Source organism: Triticum aestivum, chromosome 2B (assembly GCF_018294505.1).
Source record: "Triticum aestivum cultivar Chinese Spring chromosome 2B, IWGSC CS RefSeq v2.1, whole genome shotgun sequence".
NCBI classification, from domain to species: domain Eukaryota; kingdom Viridiplantae; phylum Streptophyta; class Magnoliopsida; order Poales; family Poaceae; genus Triticum; species Triticum aestivum.
In genome coordinates, this window is record NC_057798.1 from 808,076,973 (window position 1) to 808,099,445 (window position 22,473).

General features: G+C 50.7%; 2 pseudogenes; both read right to left on the reverse strand.

Annotated features, from left to right (window-relative positions):
* Positions 1-6,371: 6,371 nt before the first annotated feature.
* Positions 6,372-7,837, reverse strand: LOC123039751 (UDP-glycosyltransferase 88F3-like; annotated as a pseudogene).
* Positions 7,838-9,610: 1,773 nt separating this feature from the next.
* LOC123039752 (cytochrome P450 81Q32-like) overlaps positions 9,611-22,473 on the reverse strand; it is a 35,614-nt pseudogene continuing 22,751 nt past the window's right edge.

The window sequence follows — 22,473 nt, forward strand, 5'->3', positions numbered from 1 at the left end:
ACGATGTGTTTGTTGTGTTGTCCCCGTCCGGTGGTGGTGGTGACCATGTAGCTGTTTTCCGGGCTCTGCCATAGCGGCCCATTTACGGGACCGAGTGTAGCGATCACCATGACCTCGGTCCTGGTAGCGGCACCCATGATAGGGGCTGGTCTGTTCCGGCTCGAGGTAGGAAACGTCATTGAAGGGGAGGGCGGAAAGGATAGCGCATGCCGACCATCGGGAGGTCTCGCGACATGGCAGCAAGGCGTGTGAGGGTGCAGACGTAGCAGTGGTCATCGAGGCTCGAGGTGATGAGGAGCAGGTCGACAACGCCGAGGTCCTCCTAGAGGCCGTCCTTGGGGAGGGTCTTCTCCATCCTAGTTAAACGTACATTTATGTTTATAGTAAAAAAAGATGAACGAATTTCATACTTGACAGACGGAATTGGAGCGCATGCATGCATGTGGTTAGGGCAACACGTTTTTTTGTTTTTTTGCTAAAAGTGGTTAGGGCAACTCCAACGGCACCAAATGTCGGTGGACACGTCTGGAAGACTGGGAAGCTTTACGGATGTCGGCCATTTAATTATGCGCACCAAATGCCCGACGCTTGTTAAACGTACATTTTCAAGAGGAAGAAAAAGGAACGTAATTCACAGTTGGTGGGCGAAAATTGTTATATTTCAAAATATTAACACCGAAAAGGAGGAAATGTAACAAAGCCGTAGCAAATAAAAAATTAGTGAAAACAAAGCGTGGTGCGCGGCAGTGACGTTGGAAGCATGGCCTCCGAGGCTGCTGGCGCCTCCAAATCGTCCTTCCACGCGATGAAGGACTCCCATGGGTTGTGGTTGGCCGTGTCCGCTTTGCCGTGTGACAATTGTGCGCACACTTAGCCCCCACGCAAGCTGCCCTTGCCCTTGCCGGCCAAGTGCTCGGACACGGCCAGACCCAGTGGCGGAGCCAGGATTGAAGCATATGCCCCGGGCCTAAATTTTTTTTCGCCCGGAGGGAAAAACTTAATATTGATAAGGTATTTAGCTACCTCCAAGACATCCTAAAAATATGTCTCAATTGCAAGAAAAAATTAGAATTTAAACTCAATGCTTAACGATACGACAAAATAGATAAAAACATGATAAACAAAGAACATTGCGTGATAAAAAAGTACCAAATCAATAGTTTACTTCATTAGTGCCGCGCATAACCTCATCAACAGTGGAAGCAACACCTTCAAGACATCAAAAGAAAAATTTCATAAGAGAAGGCATAAACCTGAAGTGAAACAATTATCATTAACTAATACAAATATAAAAACTTGCTACTTCAACGAGGTAAAAGCCCTTTGCGAGACCTATATGTTTGAAAGCGATATACAATATCATCATCATCATCATTAATACTTGCAAATACATCTTGCTTTATTTAGCAACCGGTGAAAAAAATCTCTTCATCTTCTTCTACAAATACTAAAACGTGACTTGATACATCCGTATTTAGACAAATCTAAGACAAAATTTTTGGGACGGGGGGAGTATGAAATTAAATTGGCATTGACATCAATTTGATTTCAACAGTACCCTACATATATGATTGGATGCATACACACACATATTATTTCAATTAAATTTCAGTTCGAAGCAGTTTATACACTGACATGAATAGAACTTGGTACAAGACTACAAGTGGAAAGCGTCAGGGGGGAAACATAAAAAGTTTCATAGAAAATTAAAAACATACAAGGTGCGGCAGCGGCAGCCAGCAGTGAAACAACTAGGGATGGCGCGCCACGCTGGCGAACGAAAAAAAGGACGGCGGCGACCGGGAACAGGGGCGTGACGGGGCGGATGCGACGCCACTGCAGACGGCAGCCACCGCGCGAGACTCTGGAGATCGATGCGACCCGGCGGCGGCCGCGCGAGCACTGCGTTTCCTCTTCCTCTTTTTTAGCAACAGCGCTGCGTCTCCTGTGCCTAGTGCGTGGGAATTAGATCGTGAGATTTTTTTTTTTGTTTTTGAGAACTGCTGGATCGTGGGATGGTCTTCCCTAGTGTGTGCTAGTTCGTTTCACGTAACACAGCCCATCAAGGCTTTAGACTGCTTTATTTCATTGGGCTGCACCCCGGGCCTCCAGAAAATCCTATGTACTAATAGCCCGTTACATTTTCCACGCCCCGGGCCTGGGCCCTGGGTGCCCGGGGCCCAGCTCCGCCCCTGGCCAGACCTAATTTATAGAGGCGGCCAAGGATCTGGAGGCGACGGCTGTCCGAGACCGATCATGAACCGGCCTAGCGCCACGTGTGACGTCGAGAATGCTGCCGCACCGGCTAACGACATCATACGCAACGCCGGAAATCTTGCCTGAAATAAATCCAGGAATAAATGCAAGCATCAGGAATTGAACCCTGATGGGCTGAAAATACCACAGCAAGCCCGGCCCATAGGCCGGGCAAACGGGGCGCCCGCCCTGGGCCCCCACAAGGCAGGGGCCCCAGCCCGAGAGGTAGTATTCCTTCATACATGTAAGAAGCCCAAGAAAGCAGAGGGCCGGTTCAGCCGTGGGGCAAAACCCATCGTCAATCTTTCTCCTCGACCCCTCCACTTCGCAAGGTCCTGACTCCCATAACAGCGCCGCCGCTCCCGTGGCTTACCGATTCCAAGGTCGCCGTTGGCCATTAATGGAGATTAAAGGCGAAAATCCGTTCCGAAATCGGCTCTCCTTCCTTTCTCAGTGTTCTTCTCGTTCCCCATCAACTAGATGTTGGAGATGTGGAGACGATAGGTGTTCTTCTTTTCTTCCTTCCCATAATCCCATTCCTCCTCAATTAAATCGCTCCGCCCTCCTGCTCTGACGAATCCGCATCTACCTGCATAGGTGCTCTTCTGATATTAACTGGATCTAAGTGTGAGAGAGTCCTCAGGAGTCAGGAAATTGGAAGAACTGCAGAAGGGGGGAAATCATTCAGTTCTCGGTGTCGTCTTCTCGTTCGTGCTAACTACGGCATCCCGCAAATCTGGCAACCTACATCCACATCAATACATATTTAGGTGTGTTTGTTCCTGTATCAATCATTTTGTGCTAACTGTTCTTGTTTACTGTCATGTCGTCTAGAAAGTGTTTGTCTGGTAAAAGACCACCGAGTGTCGATGAACAGCAATGATGCACTCTTAATATTTTTGATCCGCCAAACTACGACAATCTGAATGATAAGGCTAGGTTTTTTTTCAGTTGAGATAGTAATTCTAGACATTATTGTGGTCCCTCCAGATAGTAATTGTAGACATTTTTCACAAACTTATAATTCCAGAAAGTTGAGTAAGCATTTCAAATTCACAACAACAAAGTCGGAAGAATTGAGTTATTATCTGGGTAAATTTCTTGGGAGTGAAGAACATGGCGGATTGGGAAAGATTCGGAAACAAATGTACGTACATGTGCTAACTTCTTATCTGATGGTAGCACAATTTCAAATAGCAACCAGTTAATTTGGACAAGATTATATGTTTTGCAGACCAAAATAAAGTCTCCGTTGTTCAAATTAAGGAAAGCGAGTTAATGTGGAATTACATTGTTTCATTACTATCATGGTGTAGTTCACCTTATTAATAAATAAATTGTATTCTCAATTTTAAAGTCCAAAGATCATCGTCTATGCTATGCACTAGATATTTACTTTGCTTTTTCAAATAGAAAATATTTTGAGCTTTCGGGTCAAAAAGGGCCTCTTGTTAATGTCTTGCCCCAGGGCCTCCTACATCTATGGTTCGACCCTGAACCACAGTCCCTCTAACCATCCAACCACAGGATGGTTCGCAACTGAACCCAATTAAACAATGCCATTACACCCGGTAAGCCTTCCCTCTCGCGCGTAACTCTACGTATGCATGGATGTAGCAACGCGCGGAAGGTTGGTCCTTCCTTCCTACACGCACGGATCTTTACAAGGGATCACGGGCTCCTTCCTCCTCACTAAACCTGCCCCCCCCCCCCCCCCCCCCCCCATTTTCAGCTGGGTGGGGCCAGCTCCCCCCCCCCCCCCCCCCATTTCAGTTGGGTACTGCCACCCCGTAATGAGCCAGTAAAGGTCCGTGAACGTAGCATTGCCGTACCTACACAAGAAGGGAGCACGTGCGTTGGATCTAGTCGTGACCTGGGATCTTCTGCGGTGTCCAACCAAAAGCAGCACCATGACTATTTTTTTTTGCGGGGTATCACTAACTTTGTCTTTGTCTAGCCGCGCAAGAACCATTCTGGTTTTTATGGTAGTAATGATGTGACCGTGGAGTTAATTTGGGGTTAGAGCAACTCCAACGGGTCGACCCAAACGGACGGCGCTTTTTGTCCGCCTTTTGTCCGTTTGGGTCGGCCACCCGCCCGACGTCCGCCCTCTTTTTGTCCGCCTTTTGTCCGTTTGGGACGTCCACCCGAGCCGACCCATTTCATGACCGCGCGCCCTTTAGATCGTGCCAGCGGTCATGTCGTCGCCCTGGTTTTGCCGCTCCAGCGAGCGGAAAAGGTTCGCGCGCGGGAGAAAATCGGCCTAGCGCACACTGGTTTTGGCGCTCCAGAGCGCGGGAAAGGTTCACGCACTTGTTTTGGCACGCCGCGGCCGACGCTCGTTATAAGAAGGCGCTCCCTCCACACTCAGTTGGCCGCCCACTCGTCTCGCCCCCTCTCACTAGCCTCGCCGCCTCTGCGCCACCATGTCGATGCGCCGCCTCGGCGCTTCGGATTTTCACGGAGTCCGCGAGCGCACCTCCGTCGCCTTCTCCGCCGAGTACTTGTTTGGCGAGAAACGCCCCATCCTCGGCACCTTCGACACCGCAGAGGAGGCGGCCCGCGCGCACGACGCGGCGGCGTGGTGCCTCCGGCGGCCTAGTCGGGAGATGAATTTTCCCGACGTGTCGAGCCGGCGGGCGCAGGATCTCGCGCCTCTCCCGCAGGTTTTCACCGACGAGGATCGTCGCGTCCACCGGAGGCGGCAGCGTCGCCTCGCCATCGCCGAGATGGATGTAGAAGCCTTGGTGGTGTGGCGTGAACGCTTCCCGCACGACACCGTCGACGAGCGCAAATTCTACGAGCAAAGGAGGACGGAGAAGGAGGCGAGGAGGACGGAGCGAGCCGCCTATCGGGAGGACAAGCGTGCGCGGAAGCAGGCCGCTCAATTGAGGCTGAAGCTGCGAGAAACGTCGGGGTGGGACTTCGAGAACGAGTAGGCTGCTGACGCCTACATTCAGACGTCGGAGGAGGATATTACCGAGTCGTAGTCGGAAACCGACAAGTAGTTGATCTTTTCTTTTATCTGTGTACGTAAGAACTATCAATGTATCCCTTTTTCGTCGGAAAAAATGGCCGGCGGCGTCGGCGACGAAGCAGGCGATGGAGGGTGTGCGTCACATGCCAGTGGGCCCGGGGAGGAGAGAGGGCGAGCGCACGCGTCTGTCTTGTGTCCGCCTAGACGCAAATCCGGTTCAAAAATGGGCCGGGAATGAATCGGCGGGCGGACTAAAGCACACGCGCGTCCGTTTGGGTCGGCGCGTTGTGCCGACTTTTATGTCCACGCCGACCCAAATAGACGGCGGCGGACGAAATGGGTCGTCCCATTAAAGTTGCTTTTAATATTTTCAGTTTGTGCCAGCGTCCATTAGGCCAGGCCAGCTTCATGATTAGTGAGCGAGCAACCAAGGAAGGGCATCATCCCCCATATTTGACAGACTCCACTTTACACTCTGTCAAAAAGAAGAAGAAAAAGACAACACTTAACACTTTACATGCATGCGTCCGACTTGGATCTAGTGATTAACCAAACGGAAAAAGCAAAAGCAAACAACAGCTCCGACTTGGATCCATGCATGCATGCATGACTTTTATAAGTGTCGGCCAGGCCAACCCAAGCAGTTCAGCTGTGGTCGGCGTTCATCCACTTTCTTGCAAGCTGCAGCAACGCAACTGTCGACTCGCCAGCGTTGCCCAGCGCCTCCTTGGCAACCCGCATGGCCGCCTCCTCCCGGAGTTCCCGCCCACCGTTCGTTCGCTGCCGAAGCTCCCGCCCACTCTTGATTGGTTCGAGGAACCATTGATTGAAATTGTACCCTTCCTCTTAAACAATGAATCCGTTATCTCGATTGAATAAAGTTATGATGTTTTCAAAAAAAAAAAAAGTTCAACAAAGCCTCCAAACATCAAAAAAGTAAAAAAAAATGCACACATAGAGCTAAAAACAAGGAAATGGGATAGCCACAACCAGTGGCACAAAGATAGATAGGAAACTAATCACCAGTCCTGTTACATGACCGCCATCGAAACCGGATGAAGATAGCCCCAGCTACCGTCTCCAACAGATAGATCCAGTAACCATACGCTCTGGTAGTGATGAAGTGACCGTGGAGTTAATTTGGGGTTAATTTTTTCAGTTTGTGTGAGCGTCCATTTGGCGAGGCCAGCTTCATGATTAGTGAGCGAGCAACCAAGAAAGGGCATCATCCCCCCTAACCCAACCCAACCAATCAACAGCCCCGACATCTACTCCACTCGACCGGCCGGAGAGGTGGACGGATAAGGCAAAATAACCAACCATGGAGACGAAGGAGGCGGAGGTGGAGGCCACGACGGGTCGTCTCGAACATTCCTGCTAACATTGATTTTCAGTCGATGATGCCACGAGCAGTTCAGCTGTGGTCGGCATTCTTCCACTTTCTTGCAAGCTGCAGCAACGCAGCTGTCGACTCGCCAGCGTTGCCCAGCGCCTCCTTGGCATCCCGCATGGCTGCGTGCGTTCGCTGCCGGAGCTCCCGCCCACCGTCGGACTCGATCACCCACCTGACCTTGGCGGCCACCTCCTGAGCTTCCACCATCTGTTTGTCGTACCCTTCCATGGCCACGGCCAGCTGCATCCCCTCCACCAAAATCACCTTGTTCATGCGTTGCTCGGCGTACAGAGGCCACGCCAGCATCGTCACGCCCGCCATGACCGCCTCCAGCACCGAGTTCCATCCGCAGTGCGTCACAAAACCGCCGACCGCGCCGTGCGCCAGCACGTCCCGCTGAGGGGCCCACGACATGACAACCAGTCCCCTCTCCTTGGTCCGGTGCAGGAAGCCCTTGGGAAAGAGCGCGTCCAGGTCGTCGGCCGACTGGTGGTGCTCGTCGCCTGTTGCAGGGCGCCGCACAACCCACAAGAACCGTTGCCCGCTCGTCTCCAGCCCCGCCGCCATCTGCTTGATCTGCTCCGTGCCGAACCGGCCAGAGCTGCCAAAACAGAGAAACACCACACTGGCCTTGGGCTGGCCACCGAGCCATGCGAGGCACTCGTGGCGCTCTGTGCCAAGCCCAACCTCCTTGGGCTTTATCAATGGTCCTATGCAGTACAATGGCGGTGTTGGCCGTCCGGGGGTGCAGAGGCCGGAGACGATGCCGTCGACGACACGGGGCTCCAAGGAGCGGCAGTTGTTGACAATAATGCCTTGTGAGTTGCACAGCTGGTGGGGCACGTCCCTGAACAACTTGGTGCCAAGCTGTTGCGATCGAGACTGAATGCGGGGAGGTGATTTGCCGGTATGGGTGGCAACCCTGGGGCGTGCACAAGGTCGCCGCCGAGGTCTCGGAAGCTCAGAGTGGTCTGCTCATCCATGGCTGGCTGGTAGAGACCAAAGGCGACGACGGAGATGCAAGTGGTGAGGAAGAAGTAGGTCGGAATGCCGAGTTCGGCGCCGACGTCGAAGGCGCTGGCACGGAAGAAGTCGATGACGAGAGCGGCCGGAGAGGCGGAGCGGAGGAAGTCACCAAGGTCCGGGAAGGAGGCGTGCGCGAGCACGAAAACCTTAACCCCGAAACTGTCGGCGCCGGCGGATGGAAGCATGGGTTGGCCGCCCTGATCCTTGTTTGGGCGTCCGGCCGGGGCATGTGAGTAGTGAGCACGTGGATCGGATGCGTTGCCGGGACATGGGGTCGGATGCCGTGCACAAAGCAGCTTTATGTTATATCTTTTTCTTTTACTAGGAAATGTGTCCGTGCGTTGCAACGGGATAAACAAGTTCTCACATGCACTTAGCAACTTATTCTATTATGTTACCATTTCTCCTCTGTGTCACCATCGCCAATGATGCTTATATTGTCCATCTATTCATCACTAACATGATCAATCTAAAGTGATGTGCTTGTGATCATTCTATGGCATATCGCCAGTGCGTCGCTATATAGTAAACACTGAACAATGGGTCCTCTTCCTTGGGTGCCACCGTGCCAGAGGGTCTAGCGTGGCCGTCTTTTGCAAGGCGGCACATGCTTTGTCGAGCACCTTAAAATCGTGAGGCCCTCCTCCTTGATTTGGCGTATATAGTAAAACATGTCATTGATGCAACTGGGGCACCACCGATCCGCCGGTCATACATGAAACATATTGTTGACTGGGAGAGAATAAAAAAAAAGAAACATATAAATCAAAATAGCTACCTTTTTTACGCGATGAGAATTTTACTTACCTTTTATTTCTGAAATACTTACCTTTGCTTTTCTAGGCAGGTCTACCAATTAATGCATGGCTATTCTACGTTTTACATGAGTCCATAGTATTGGATCGTTTTCTTTAATTTGCATGCAGGTGTACCAACTATGCACGGCTGTTGTGCATGTTTGACAGTCCCTAGACGCACGCAATATGATCTCGTGTAGCTCAGCTGCATGCAGCATTTTTTTTCTATACATTTTTATTTCCTTTTATTTTCCCTATTAACTATTTACATCAATTTTTATGGTGAAAACTTCCGATCTATTCCTCATTTGTTGGCAGTACAAGAATAATCTGTCATGTTCGTAGACCTCATAGCGACGACTGCAAACACTGTAGCGAGCCTAGGGTGCGTTGCCATGATCGCTCCGGAGCCGAGCAAAACTTGTTTCGATAGATAGTCGAGAAGTCGTTTAAGGCCCCACGGGACCGACGGACCCGAATCGCAACCGTCGCTGATCAATCTGTGGTTGGATGGCGTTAGGAGGGCAGTGGTACCCCAGCTCGCCAGCGATCAAACACCCGGTTTGACTCTTTGGTGTCTCCTAAACGTGGAATACTCTTTCAGTGGGACGTGACGTTCCGTCCACAGCGAACCGCAAGGTGATGACTTCATCAACCTCAAACTCACTGACTCGGTCTTTCGAAGGTGCTCATAAGTGTAGGATATGCCTGCGTGCATTTATAAGGGTTAGTGTATGTATGTATTTCTGAGCACTTGCGTATGTATAGTGTTTCTCTAGTGCTCAGAAATACATCGATGCGAGTGCTCAGAAAAAAGGACTTGCGTATGTATAGTGTTTCCCACATCTAAGGGGCCTGCGTTCGCTCACTAACACTCATCGCTTGGCATATCTTCGCTGGATCCAGAGTAGAGGTTCGTTTCTCTAGTATTTTTCTTCGTTTGGTGTTTGTTTCCATGGCACGGGAGAACATGATGAGAAGAGGCGGGCACATAATGCTGCTTCATCCAGTTTTTACGTTTTAATCTTAATCAAATCAGACAACCAACTTTTAAAGACAAGAAAGGTTAACATGGAGAATCCTAGGGACTCTCCAATTAGCAGATATATAGATATGATGATGCGTACTTGTTATAATAAAGATATATGTCAAAAAAGCTCATTAGAGCATCTTAAGGACATCGGACATAGCTGCACGTGGCTTGCACAAAGCCTCAAATTGAACCGCCTTGGGGATAATGTTAGAATAAATCCGAGGCATACCGTTGATCATCCGAGGACCAAGCAATCACGTAAGCACGACACCGAGATTTGTTAACGAGGTTCAGCATCATGGCTACATCCCCGGGGCATGACTACGGGCGCTCCTCCCTATGACACCGCTACAATACCGCACTCCGGCCGCCCGGGCGCCGGCACACGCCGCGCGTGCCTGTGCTATTATGTTGGCATAGGTTACATCGTGTGTCTACCCCCGCTATATATGAGAGGTCTAGGATACACGTGTCCTACTTGGACACGACTCCTATCTTGTCTACACACAGTCCAAAACCAAGTTCAACTGTAACCTAACTTGTACAATAATATTTGACACAACTCTAACAAACTCCACCTTGGCGAATATTCTCCACCACCTTGGATTCGTCCGTGCGTCGAACCTCCATTTACATTGGACTTGAGATACACCATGAGCACCGCTGCTACTCCCAGACTCCATGTCACTCCACCTGCAACTGTAGTCGCTTGTCGTCTTCTTCACAGTCAACACTTGAGCAAAATTAAGTTTCTCATTACTCTACTTTGTGCTCCCAACTTTCGGAGTTTCCGTTCAACGCCATCACACACCGATAATTTATCTGCGTGAAACTGAACAACTCACATATTGGATGTCACATACAAGAGTTCCTGAACTCAACATCACCGCCCTTTCTTGACCGTCTGTCTGAAACTTGAAGGAATTTCACCGTTGCCCTGTGTCACCCTGAGTCAAATTCACAGTTGTCTCACCCTTTTTCCGGATAGTCTCTGGCATGTCCCACAGCTACAACACTCCGCCTCCTTCTGTATTTGTCATCCGCACTTTGCCATGTGCACTGAACACCACGGAATATATGGTCATGTACTCTCTCAGCCTTTGACAATTTCAGACTTTCCGCCACTTTCTCAGATTCTCCACGGTCAACTCTTGTCCATCAACTAGCACCGATAGACCCAGTCACCAACTTGAATCCGGTACTCGTCAACACTGCTTCAGTACCCCCTGCACAGTTTGTCTGACCACATGTGTGACCATGAGTGCCTTGGCCTGTTGCTGTGTCCCGTGCTTACCGCACGCCTCGCCGCTATCACCGCGTCGAGCCTCTGCTGTCCTGGTCGAGTCTCCCGGGTCGCTAGCCCACACTGCCTCAACCCCCACTGCAGAGAACCACCGATCATCCCCGACCGATGCCGAGTATCACGTCTCCATCAGACCACTGGTACCCAGTCCGATCCACGTGTCTCTTGCTATCCCACTGAAATAGGCTTCGACTCTCCGAATTCTTACGTCGTAGCCCCTCCATCAGCACAGAGTGAAGTCTTCCGTTAGACTCCAGCTCCACCTTCAACATGACTCCATGTAGCTGGTCGTGCTACCCCACGCCCTGTCGACTTGAAGCTCTCATGTGTACACTGCCTTGAATCAACCCCACGCCATAGTCTTGTCGAAGCCGCACAAGCCCTCAGACCTGCACCACGTGTTTTCACGCCCCAGAAGTCGGCCACCATCAGCATCACGCTCATATGTCGTCGCCGCTGAAATCACCTCCGTCTTCTGCTTTGACCGACATCCCCGTCGATCCATCAGACTATCCAGTCCGACCCAGCCGAAATTATCCAACTGCAACCATGCTCCACCCTGCATCGTGTCAGCCCACACCTCTTAGTGCATTGTTTGATGCCCTGTGTTTGCATGATCCTGTCACGACGCGCTCCAGACTCCTCCAAGCCTTGTACGCACGTCGGCATCCTCGACTCTCATTTGATTGCTGTACCGAACAACAATGCTGCTGCCATGACATCATCTCCTTAGCATACAAGAAAAGAGCCTCAAAAACAGTCCCTGTAGTCTCCGTGCACATGTAGGAACCACTCAACAATTAACAAGCTCAGCTCCACACCCGTAACACAACTTCTTTGACTAGTTTTCTAGTTCTATTTTTCTCCACACTTGAGATCAACATGGTACCAAACGAATCCTGTACCAATACACCGCAACACCTCTCCAGGGAATCGATCCTTTTTATTAACAAATCTCTCGTGCCTTTGCACTTCCAGCATCAGCCACGCCCACGCATGCATATTCCACGCACAGTAGCTCACCTAGCCTGCGCTTCGATCGCTAGCGCTCCAGGCTCCAGTTGCGTTCCACCCTGACATGGGCCATTGCCCGTGCGCCTCGGCTGCTGCCAGCGCCCAGCTGCTATGCCAACGGGCACGTCGCGCTGGAGACCAGCTCCTGGAACGTGGCACACCACGGCCTTGGGCTTGCCTAGCACCGTTGGGACTTGCGCCTCGGATCGGGCCGCCTGCCCTAGTCATCTGCACGCTGCTTCTCTCTCAATACGATCTCGCCGAGAACTCGGCCGCTGTACATTCCGTCGTTGCCACGATCAATCCATCGCTCACGAGACGCCGTTCCCATGTACACGCCGCCCGAGCCTCCAGTCAAATCGAAATCCTATGAGTTCCATGCTGACGCATCTACGTGCTTCTCCGATTGCCTTGCTGCCAATCCACGCGGATCGGTTGATCATGTCGCCGCTCCGATCAAATCAGTTGCTATCCACCATGGCCACAACTTTCAATCTCTCGGCCACATGCCTATCAACTTCTGATCTCTGCGGCAGATCCTCTAGATCAACTTCCATGGCCTCTTCGAACCTTGCTCATGATACCACTTGTTAGAATAAATCCGAGGCATACCGTTGATCATCCGAGGACCAAGCAATCACGTAAGCACAACACCGAGATTTGTTAACGAGGTTCACCATCATGGCTACATCCCCGGGGCATGACTACGGGCGCTCCTCCCCATGACACCGCTACAATACCGCACTCCGGCCGCCCGGACGCCGGCACACGCCGCCGGCTCCCACGCGTGCCTGTGCTATTATGTTGGCATAGGTTACATTGTGTGTCTACTCCCGCTATATATGAGTGGTCTAGGATACACGTGTCCTACTTGGACACGACTCCTATCCTGTCTACACACAGTCCAAAACCAAGTCCAACTGTAACCTAACTTGTACAATAATATTTGACACAACTCTAACAGATAACAAATTCTTCTCTTCCTTCTGTCATGTCCACCTCCACAGCGTCCACCTGGTCCCACTCGAAGCACTATATAAGTGCCCCAAGAACCTGCCCTATCGTCCGTAAAGCCATTGCCTCTCCGGGGCACTTCCGCCTCCCCATTCCGAAGGGTATCATGAACAGCCGTTCAGCCTTTCCATCCTCAAACCTCTCCGGCCTGAACTCCCTTGGGTGCTCCCACATGGCCGGATCCCTGTGGGGCGTACGCATTAACAAGCACAATGGTCCTGCTCGGAATTTCGTAGCCACCGATCTTACAGTCCACGGTCGACTGATGCGGCAGCAATAGCGGGGCGACAGGGTAAAGGCGGAGTGAGGGAGTCCTGGACTAGGGGGTGTCCGGACAGCCGGACTATCATCGTCCGCCGGACTCCAAGACTACGAAGATACAAGATTGAAGACTCCGTCCCGTGTCCGGATGGGACTTTCCTTGGCGTGGAAGGCAAGCTTGGCGATACGGATATGTAGATCTCCTACCATTGTAATCGACTCTGTGTAACCCTAGCCCTCTCCGGTGTCTATATAAACCGGAGGGTTTTAGTCCGTAGGACACAACAACCATCACAACAATCATACCATAGGCTAGGCTCTAGGGTTTAGCCTCCTAGATCTCGTGGTAGATCCACTCTTGTACTACCCATATCATCAATATCAATCAAGCAGGAGTAGGGTTTTACCTCCATCGAGAGGGCCCGAACCTGGGTAAAATCATCGTGTCCCTTGTCTCCTGTTACCATCCGCCTAGACGCACAGTTCGGGACCCCCTACCCGAGATCCGCCGGTTTTGACACTGACATTGGTGCTTTCATTGAGAGTTCCTCTGTGCCGTCACCGATAGGAAGGATGCCTCCTCCCATCTTCAAGGACGGTATTTTCGCTAAAGGAGCCTTGGACGCCGGCCAAACTGTCCGGCTAGGTGGTTTTCTTATGACCGCCTGTCCGGCCACCGCTTCGACAATGACCTCTCAAGTTGTCAAAAGCAATCTTCACGTCAGCTCGGAATTCGCCGAGCGGCTGGATCCAATAGAGCTCTCGTCCGTAAACGAGCTCTTGGATCGCATCGCCGCCCTGGGAGTCGCTACAGACTACGATCAGATTGGGCTTAAAACCGATCTAAGAGAGATTAACTCTCCCCAGGTCACCCACCATATTGCAGTGGTAGAGGAACAATGCGGCGACTCTTCTCTTGTATTGAAAACTAGTCATGTCCGGGCTGCTGAACCCTCCATGCCTGATTCCCGCGGAGGGACGGACTTCGATCAAGCACTGAACCTAAAGTCAGGCATTGGACCGGACTCGTTGGACAACGTTCCACTTTCCAAGCTTCCAAATTCGGAAACTTCTCGGCCCTTGAGCCTTGAGATGGGTAGGGTTCCGGACTCAATTCCACCCACCCGCCCAGACATATGCGATCTATCTCTAATCCGGCAAGAACCCGCTGAAACAGTACATCATTACTGGGCCAGATTCCTCCTGGTTATGGACAGGATAAAGGACTGCCGAGAGGAAAACGCAATCTCAATCTTTTGCAATAATTGCACGGACGAGGGAAGCCGTCGTGAAGTTACACGCTTCGCCGACCTGGCATCCATAGTACGAAAGTACTGTGCGATGGAGAGTTTCTGGAAAACCGAAATTAAGTTTTGGGACAATCCGGCCCCAAATACAACCCCAGTCCGCAACAAAAGGGTGCATTACACTCAGGCACCGGGTACAAAAACCAAAAAGCAAAAACCCCATAAAGGGCAGGGAACCGTACTAGAGGGATGGCTTAGCGGACCCTGTAGAATTCACAGTACAGAGGGTGCCACCCCAACACATAGCCTTCGAGCATGTTGGATATTACGGCAGGTGGCCAAAAGTGGCGAGAAGCTTTTAGCCCGGGAAAACCACTCCAACAATACCGGTACGGTATCAACAGTCTTCGAGACCTTCGCATCAAATAATATGCGGAAACGAACAATCCGCAGCCTCGCCGAAGTCTACCAAGTAGCAACAACAAATCCATGGAGCGACACAGCCATCACCTTCAACGCCAACGACGAACCTAATTTCCGAACAGCCCGAGCACCAGCCGCACTGGTACTTAGTCCAATAGTGGACGGCTTTCGACTTACAAAGGTCCTCATGGATGGCGGCAGCGGATTAAACCTCATCTACGAGGAAACTCTTCAAAAAATGGAAATGGACTGGAGCCGCATTGAGCGAAGCAGCACAACCTTCAGAGGAATAATCCCTAGCCGGGAAGCGCGCTGCACCGGAAAAATCACACTCGATGTGGTGTTCGTCTTGCCGGACAATTACATATCCGAAGAAGTCACGTTCCAAGTGGCCCCGTTCAACAGCAGATATCACGCTATATTAGGACGAGAGGCATTCACAATTTTTCAAGCCGTACCGCACTACGGGTACATGAAGCTCAAAATGCCTGGGCCCGGTGGAATAATCACTCTCGTTAGTGATCCAGACATAGCACTCCGCGCCAAAAACAAGACAGCCGCATTAGCCCTGGAGGCACTATCCGAAGCCCTAGCGGCAGAAGAACTCACCGCGCTACGCTCTACGGTGAATAGGGACGATGTGATACTCGATAAGAGATCCAAGTCCACCTCCTTTAAACCAGCGGATGAAATAGTAAAATTCCAGGACCATCCAACGGACCCGACAAAGACGGCCTCCATCGGGGCACAGTTGAACCCTGATGTAGACGCCGCACTGCGAGAATTCCTTCGGGAAAATTGGGACATCTTTGCCTGGCACCCTTCAGATATGCCGGGAATCCCAAGCAGACTGGCAGAGCACAGCCTAAACATCCTAAAAGGATTCAAGCCAGTCAAACAGGCTCTTCGACGATTTTCCGAACCCAAAAGACAGGCAATGGGAGAAGAGCTAGCCAAACTATTGGAAGCCGGATTTATCAGAGACATCAAACATCCGGATTGGCTAGCAAACCTGGTAATGGTACCAAAGAAGGACAAATCCTGGCGCCTATGTGTCGATTTTAAAGATCTCAACAAGGCTTGCCCAAAGGATCCCTTCCCCCTCCCTCGCATCGACCAGATAATCGATGCTACCGCAGCACACGATTCATTGTGCTTCCTTGACGCATACTCCGGCTACCATCAAATCAAGATGGCAGAAGGGGACCAAGCCGCAACGGCATTCATCACTCCATACGGACCATTCTGCTTCAACACAATGCCCTTCGGACTCAAAAACGCCGGCGCAACATATCAGCGCATGATTCAAACATGCCTGGCCACCCAGATCGGCAAAACAGTAGAGGCATACATAGACGACGTAGTCGTCAAAACCAAACACGTCGAAACTCTAGTAGACGACTTGAGGCTCACATTCGACAACCTCAGAGCATATGACATCAAGCTGAATCCGGATAAATGCGTTTTCGGAGTACCGGCCAGAAAGCTTCTGGGCTTCATTGTATCCGGTAGAGGAATTGAAGCAAACCCAGCTAAGATCCGAGCTCTGTCACAACTAGATATTCCAAAAGACCTCAAACAAATACAAAATTTGACAGGATGCGTGGCGGCTCTATGCCGCTTTATCTCCCGTCTAGGAGAAATGGCATTGCCCCTCTATCGCCTCCTTAGGCGCACCGAACACTTCGAGTGGACGGATGCTGCCACTGCCGGACTCGAAGAAATAAAAGCAATATTGGCAACAAATCCGGTCCTGGCTGCGCCCAACCTGGGCGAACCAATGTTGTTATACATCGCGGCAACACATCAAGTTGTAAGCGCGGTACTCGTCGTCGAACGAGAGACAGAAGGGCATAAATTTCCTCTTCAAAAACCTGTGTACTACGTATCCACTGTGTTAACCCCCTGCAAGTCCCGTTACCCGCACTATCAAAAGATAGCGTTTGCGGTGTTCATGGCATCCCGGAAGCTCCGACACTACTTTCAAGAGTGTTCGATAACAGTGGCCTCCGAAGTACCCGTCAATGACATTATAAACAACCGCGACGCGACGGGCAGGATTGCAAAATGGGCCAATGAGCTCTTACCATTCGATATAACTTACAAACCTCGGCGAGCTATAAAGTCACAAGTTTTGGCTGACTTCGTCGCTGAATGGACCGAAGACGAACTCCCTAAAGAGTACGGCGCATACTCCAATTGGATTATGCACTTCGACGGCTCTAAAATGTTGGCCGGATTGGGGGCTGGCGTCGTATTGACGTCCCCAACCGGGGACACAGTCCAATACGTACTTCAGATAATGTACACGGACTCCAACAACGCAGCCGAATACGAGGCCCTTTTACATGGCCTCCGGATGGCAATCTCCATGGGCATTCAACGCCTGGAGGTGCGCGGGGATTCAAACCTTGAAATATCCCAAATAAATGGAGACTTTGATGCCAAGGATCCGAAAATGGCAGCATATCGTAACGCTGTCCTAAAAATGTCAGCTCGGTTTGACGGACTTGAATTCCACCACGTAGCCAGGGATAATAACCAAGCGGCCGACGTATTGGCACGCATCGGCGCAAAACGTGACGCTGTCCCTCCAAACACCTTCCTGGAACGGCTGTTTAAGCCATCCGTACTATGGGAAGAGGAGTCCGGAAATAACAAACCGGAAGCAGCCGCACCAACCGACACAGAGCAATCTGGCATAACCGGCGATTCAGCCGATGAAATAACACCTTCAGCCCACGACATAATGGCAGTAATCACCCCGTGGACAGAGCCATTCCTAGCCTACTTGCTTAGGCAGGAACTTCCCGAAGACTAAAACGAGGCCCGCTGCATAGTCCGGCGATCTAAAGCCTACAAGGTCCATGAGGGAGAACTCTATAAGAAAAGCACAACTGGAGTCTTTCAAAGGTGTATCTCCAAAGAAGAAGGGCGAAACCTTCTGGCTGAAATTCATGCCAGACTAGGCGGACACCACGCAGCAGCTCGGGCCCTTGTAGGAAAGGCATTCCGTACAGGATTTTATTGGCCGACGGCCCGGGCAGATGCTCAGGACTTAGTCCGAGGATGCGTCGGTTGTCAGCTCTTTGCTAATCAGAGCCATATGCCACCCACCGCCCTCAAAACTATACCCATTACCTGGCCGTTCGCGGTCTGGGGGCTTGACTTGGTTGGACCCCTTAAAGGGGGAACCCACAAGCAAAGGTACCTATTGGTCATGGTGGATAAATTCACCAAATGGATAGAGGCCAAGCTAGTCAAAACGGCAGAGTCCGGACCAGTGATAGACTTTATCTCCGGGGTAGTACACCGTTATGGTGTCCCCCACAGCATCATCATCGATAACGGCACGAACTTCACGGCCGACGAGGTTAAATCATGGTGCAAAAATATGGGCATTAAGCTCGATTACGCTTCAGTCTATCATCCTCAAACCAACGGTCAAGTGGAACGAGCGAACGATCTAATAATGAGCGGCATCAAACCCAGACTAGTGCGGTCACTTACGAAATCTGACACGCACTGGGTAGAGGAGCTAGACTCCGTACTCTGGGGGCTGCGGACAACGCCCAACCGTACTACTGGATTCACACCATTCTTTATAGTATACGGCGCAGAGGCAGTTCTGCCCTGTGACATCATTCATGACTCACCTCGAGTGCGCATGTACGAAGAAAGAGAAGCCGAGCTGGATCGACAGGACAGCTTGGACGCATTGGAGGAAGAACGCGACGTCGCCAAGGCTTGTTCCGCATTCTATCAGCAACAGGCTCGAAGATATCAAAGCAGAGAAGTACGGGCCAAGACTTACAACATTGGCGAACTAGTTCTACGCCTGCCGGACAAGAAAAAGGACAAACTCAAACCCAAATGGGAGGGCCCTTTCATTATCGATCAAGTCCTGACCGGCCGAGCGTACCGTCTACGAAATGCGTCGGACAACCGGCTCGAGCCGAACCCATGGAACGCAGCCCGCCTCCGAAGATTCTATGCCTAGCGCCGGACTAAGAGTTCGTCCCCTTCCCCCGTCCAAACTTTTACATTGCAGCTGTCTTTTGTTTCTCTTTCTTCTCTCAACCCTTTTTCTAAAAAGCCCTTAAAGGCCTACTTGCCCATTGTTCGCATTCACTTGATGTGCCATCCGCACTCATTATACTTGGGGGCTTCTTTACCAGAAGCTTAATTATAAGGGCTTCATGCCCAGCACATGTGTCAAGCTTCCACATGTACCTTTTATTCACCATTATATGCAGCGATATGACTTAAGTTTTGGTCAAGCTGGGTTGCCTGGCTCCTGTGCTTACCCCTACGTTCCCGATTGTTCGGCTAGGAGGTAAAGGGAGCACCTCTGCGATTGTTACTGCCGGGTCAGCCGGATGTGTACCTCAGACTGGGTGAAGCCGAAAGCTAGCGCTCTTAAGGGAATATTCGGTCGGTGACTTGAAAGATGATTTTTTACCTACTTATTTATCTGCCCCCAGATGTTTTTCTGCTCTTTTCGCAGTCCGGACATGCACTTTAGGGCATGCCTCCCAGGGAAAGGAACCCTTAACATAACTAGTTGGGCACTTGTCTGATAAGCACTAATGACCCCTACGCCTGGTCTCCATGCATACCCCGGTTGTTTCTTAACCGAGAAGGTATTCGGACACACTCTGGACTCTAGGGTCCCGAGGTTGAAGCGAAAAGGTCGGCAAATACAAACGATCTACAATCCGGCTAGAAGGCATTTCACATGTCATTTTAAAATACATTGTCATATCTACTGACTGTATTTCTCCTCAATCCCGTCTAACAAGCTGTCTAATTTACAGTCCCGTTGGGAAAATTTAGCGGCCAACTCTACTTGGCCGTATACTAAACTCACAGGGATCTCCTTCCCATCGGGCCCCATAGGTCCGACCTCGGCCATGTGGGTGGGATCCGCCTTCTTGTACCGCGTCTTCACCATGGCCCAGGCCTCCCTGGCACCTTGGCGGCAGGCCGAAATCTTCCATAAACGGAAGCGCTGCCGCACTCCCTGAAGCTTCTCCGCAAGCTCCCCAAGGCCCTCGGGTAGGGAGAGGGCTGGCCATAAAGCCTGGACGACACCGCTCATTGCCTGCCGAACTCGTTCGAGCAGCTGCAATAGCTCGGGAAGTTGATCACCCGTTGATACGGGCATCTCCTCCGCAGGGCGACCTATGAGTATACCTACAAGACGTATTTTGTCAATTGACTTCCTCGCCGAACTCTTCTTTTCAAAGGAGTCCGCTCAAGCACTTACTATAGATGCCGCGACGAAGCTGCTCAGTCTCCTTAACGGAGCCGGACAGCTCGGCCCGAACACCTTCCAGCTCTTCTCCGAGCTGGGCGTGGGCATTCTGGAGCTTGTTCCTTTCCTGCTGCACCCTATTCAGCACCCTCTCGCAGGCCTTCAGCTGGCGCAGTAGTTCTTGCCTATCCGGATCTTGTCCGGCAGCACCTGCAACGTCATTATTAGACTTGCACGCACGCCGCACACCACTTATCTTTTTAAAATAATGTGTTGCCAGGAGGGGTCTCTGTGTTTCCTCCTGCGGCAGCAAGTGCGGCCTCGAGTTGGGCCTTGAACTCTTGCAGCTCCTGAGACAGTTGGGTATTCTTCTCCATAAGATCCTGCGTTTCGAATGATCCTTAAATCAGTTAATATAACTACTTTAAGTCTCGGGAGCTACTGGCATATACAACTATTAAATTCTCTTACCCGTATGTCTTTTACATACTGCTCTGTGGCTCTGGTAAAACCATCTTGAGCCGCACGGAGGTGCGCGTCCCTCGCGTTAAAGGCATTCAACGCCTCAGGAGAGAAGCATGCGTCACGAAATACTGTCCGACAGCGCCTGCGGTTCATGGCGCTCTCCACCTCAGACTTGGTGGCGGACAGTCTGTCGGCATCCTCCGTTGGAGGAATGTCCAGCTCGCGCCTTGCGCTCGCCTCCCCCTCCAGACCAGGTGCTGGAGCCTGGCTGGTAGAGGTTGGATTGGCAACCTCTACGCCCGTAGTCCGGCGGGCGCTTTTTCACTAGTAGAAAAAGGGTCAAACGTGAAGCACATTAGTGCCGGTTTGTATTAGAGCCGGCACTAATGTATACATTAGTGCCGGTTCCAACGGCTAGCCGGGCCGCTCTCATTAGTACCGGTTCGTGGCTAACCTTTAGCACCGGTTCGTGCCACGAACCGGTACTAATGAGCGTGGTGGCAGGATGTTGTCAGTCTGGGCCCCCTCCAGCACCTTTAGTACCGGTTCGTGCCACGAACCGGTACTATAGGTCCTCCTGCATATAAACCCTTCATCCAGCTTGCTCTGTTCTTCCCCCTTTCCCCTCTCCTCTCCTCTCTGTTCTTCCTCTTCCCCTCGAGCTCACCACAAAATTTGCCCAAAATTTGTCAAGATTTGAAGGCCCCCATCCATTCAAATGATCACAAAGGTTAGCAACTTTGTCCTTCATCTCTCATTGCTAGATTAGATCTTGCAATGCTATATATAGTTACTAATTTGTGAGTTTAGTAATTTGGGAGGAAATATATATATGTGCTAGTATTTGATTTATATGCAATTTGAGGTCAAAAATAACACTTAGTTTGCATATGTAGGTGTGGTTTACTTAGTGCCTTCTAAATCTCCGTCGTAACCACCGTCGATCGCCCGCACCGTCCCGTCACCGGCACCACCTTGTGGTGAGCCTCTTGTTCATGTAATTTTATATAAAAAATTGATGTTTGTGTGATTTGGATATATAGTTAATCATGTAATAATTATCTTACCCGTACGTTGTTTGTTATACATAGTGCCATGGTTTTGATATCCGTCCCCGTCGGCCCTCGTCCTTGTTATGATTCGGATGTGGTATATTCTCTTTTAAAACTATTAGTTGCATTTCGTGTTTATGACAAATTATGCCCATCAAGTTGACATAGATATTTTTATCTAGGAGGTATGTGAACCGGAAATTCCAACCGACCCTATTGTCGAGAGGTTAAATTTAGTTGAAAGAGAAAACGAGTACTTGAAAGAAAAATTGAAAAGAATTGAGGGGGAGAAGATGGAATTGGAGTTGCATGTTGCCGATGTCGTCGATGATCACAAGATCAAGATGGAGAAAATGCGCTTGAAGAATAGAAAGATTAGAAAATATGCCATCGATAGTGAGGCTTGGTATCATTATGCTGTTGGATCAATTGTTACCTTAGTTGCGATCTTGATCGCATTTGTTGTTGCATTTAAATGCTTTAGCTAGAGAGTTATTTGTTTGTTGCATTTAAGTGTTGTATGAACTTTATGTATGAACTTGTATTAATTTGGTCTATTCGGTGTTGTGTAATGAAGATGAGCCGGCAATGGATGTACGATGACCGATGCTCACCCCAGTTCGTTGAGGGCGTGCATACTTTTCTGCTTGCGGCTGAGGCAAACAAGCGGGCGGATGGTTTTATGCCTTGTCCATGTGGTGTCTGTAAGAATGGTCACAATTACTCTACGTCAAGAACCATTCACGTCCACCTGTTTGAGTCCGGTTTCATGCCCCACTATAATGTTTGGACCAAGCACGGAGAAAGAGGGGTTATGATGGAAGACAATGAAGAAGAAGAGGACGACGACAGCTATCCTGGCCATGGGTTCCCTGAATACGATGATACAACAATGGGGGAAGAAGCTGAGCCGGTAATGCGGGAAGAAGCTGAGCCGGCAATGCGGGAAGAAGCT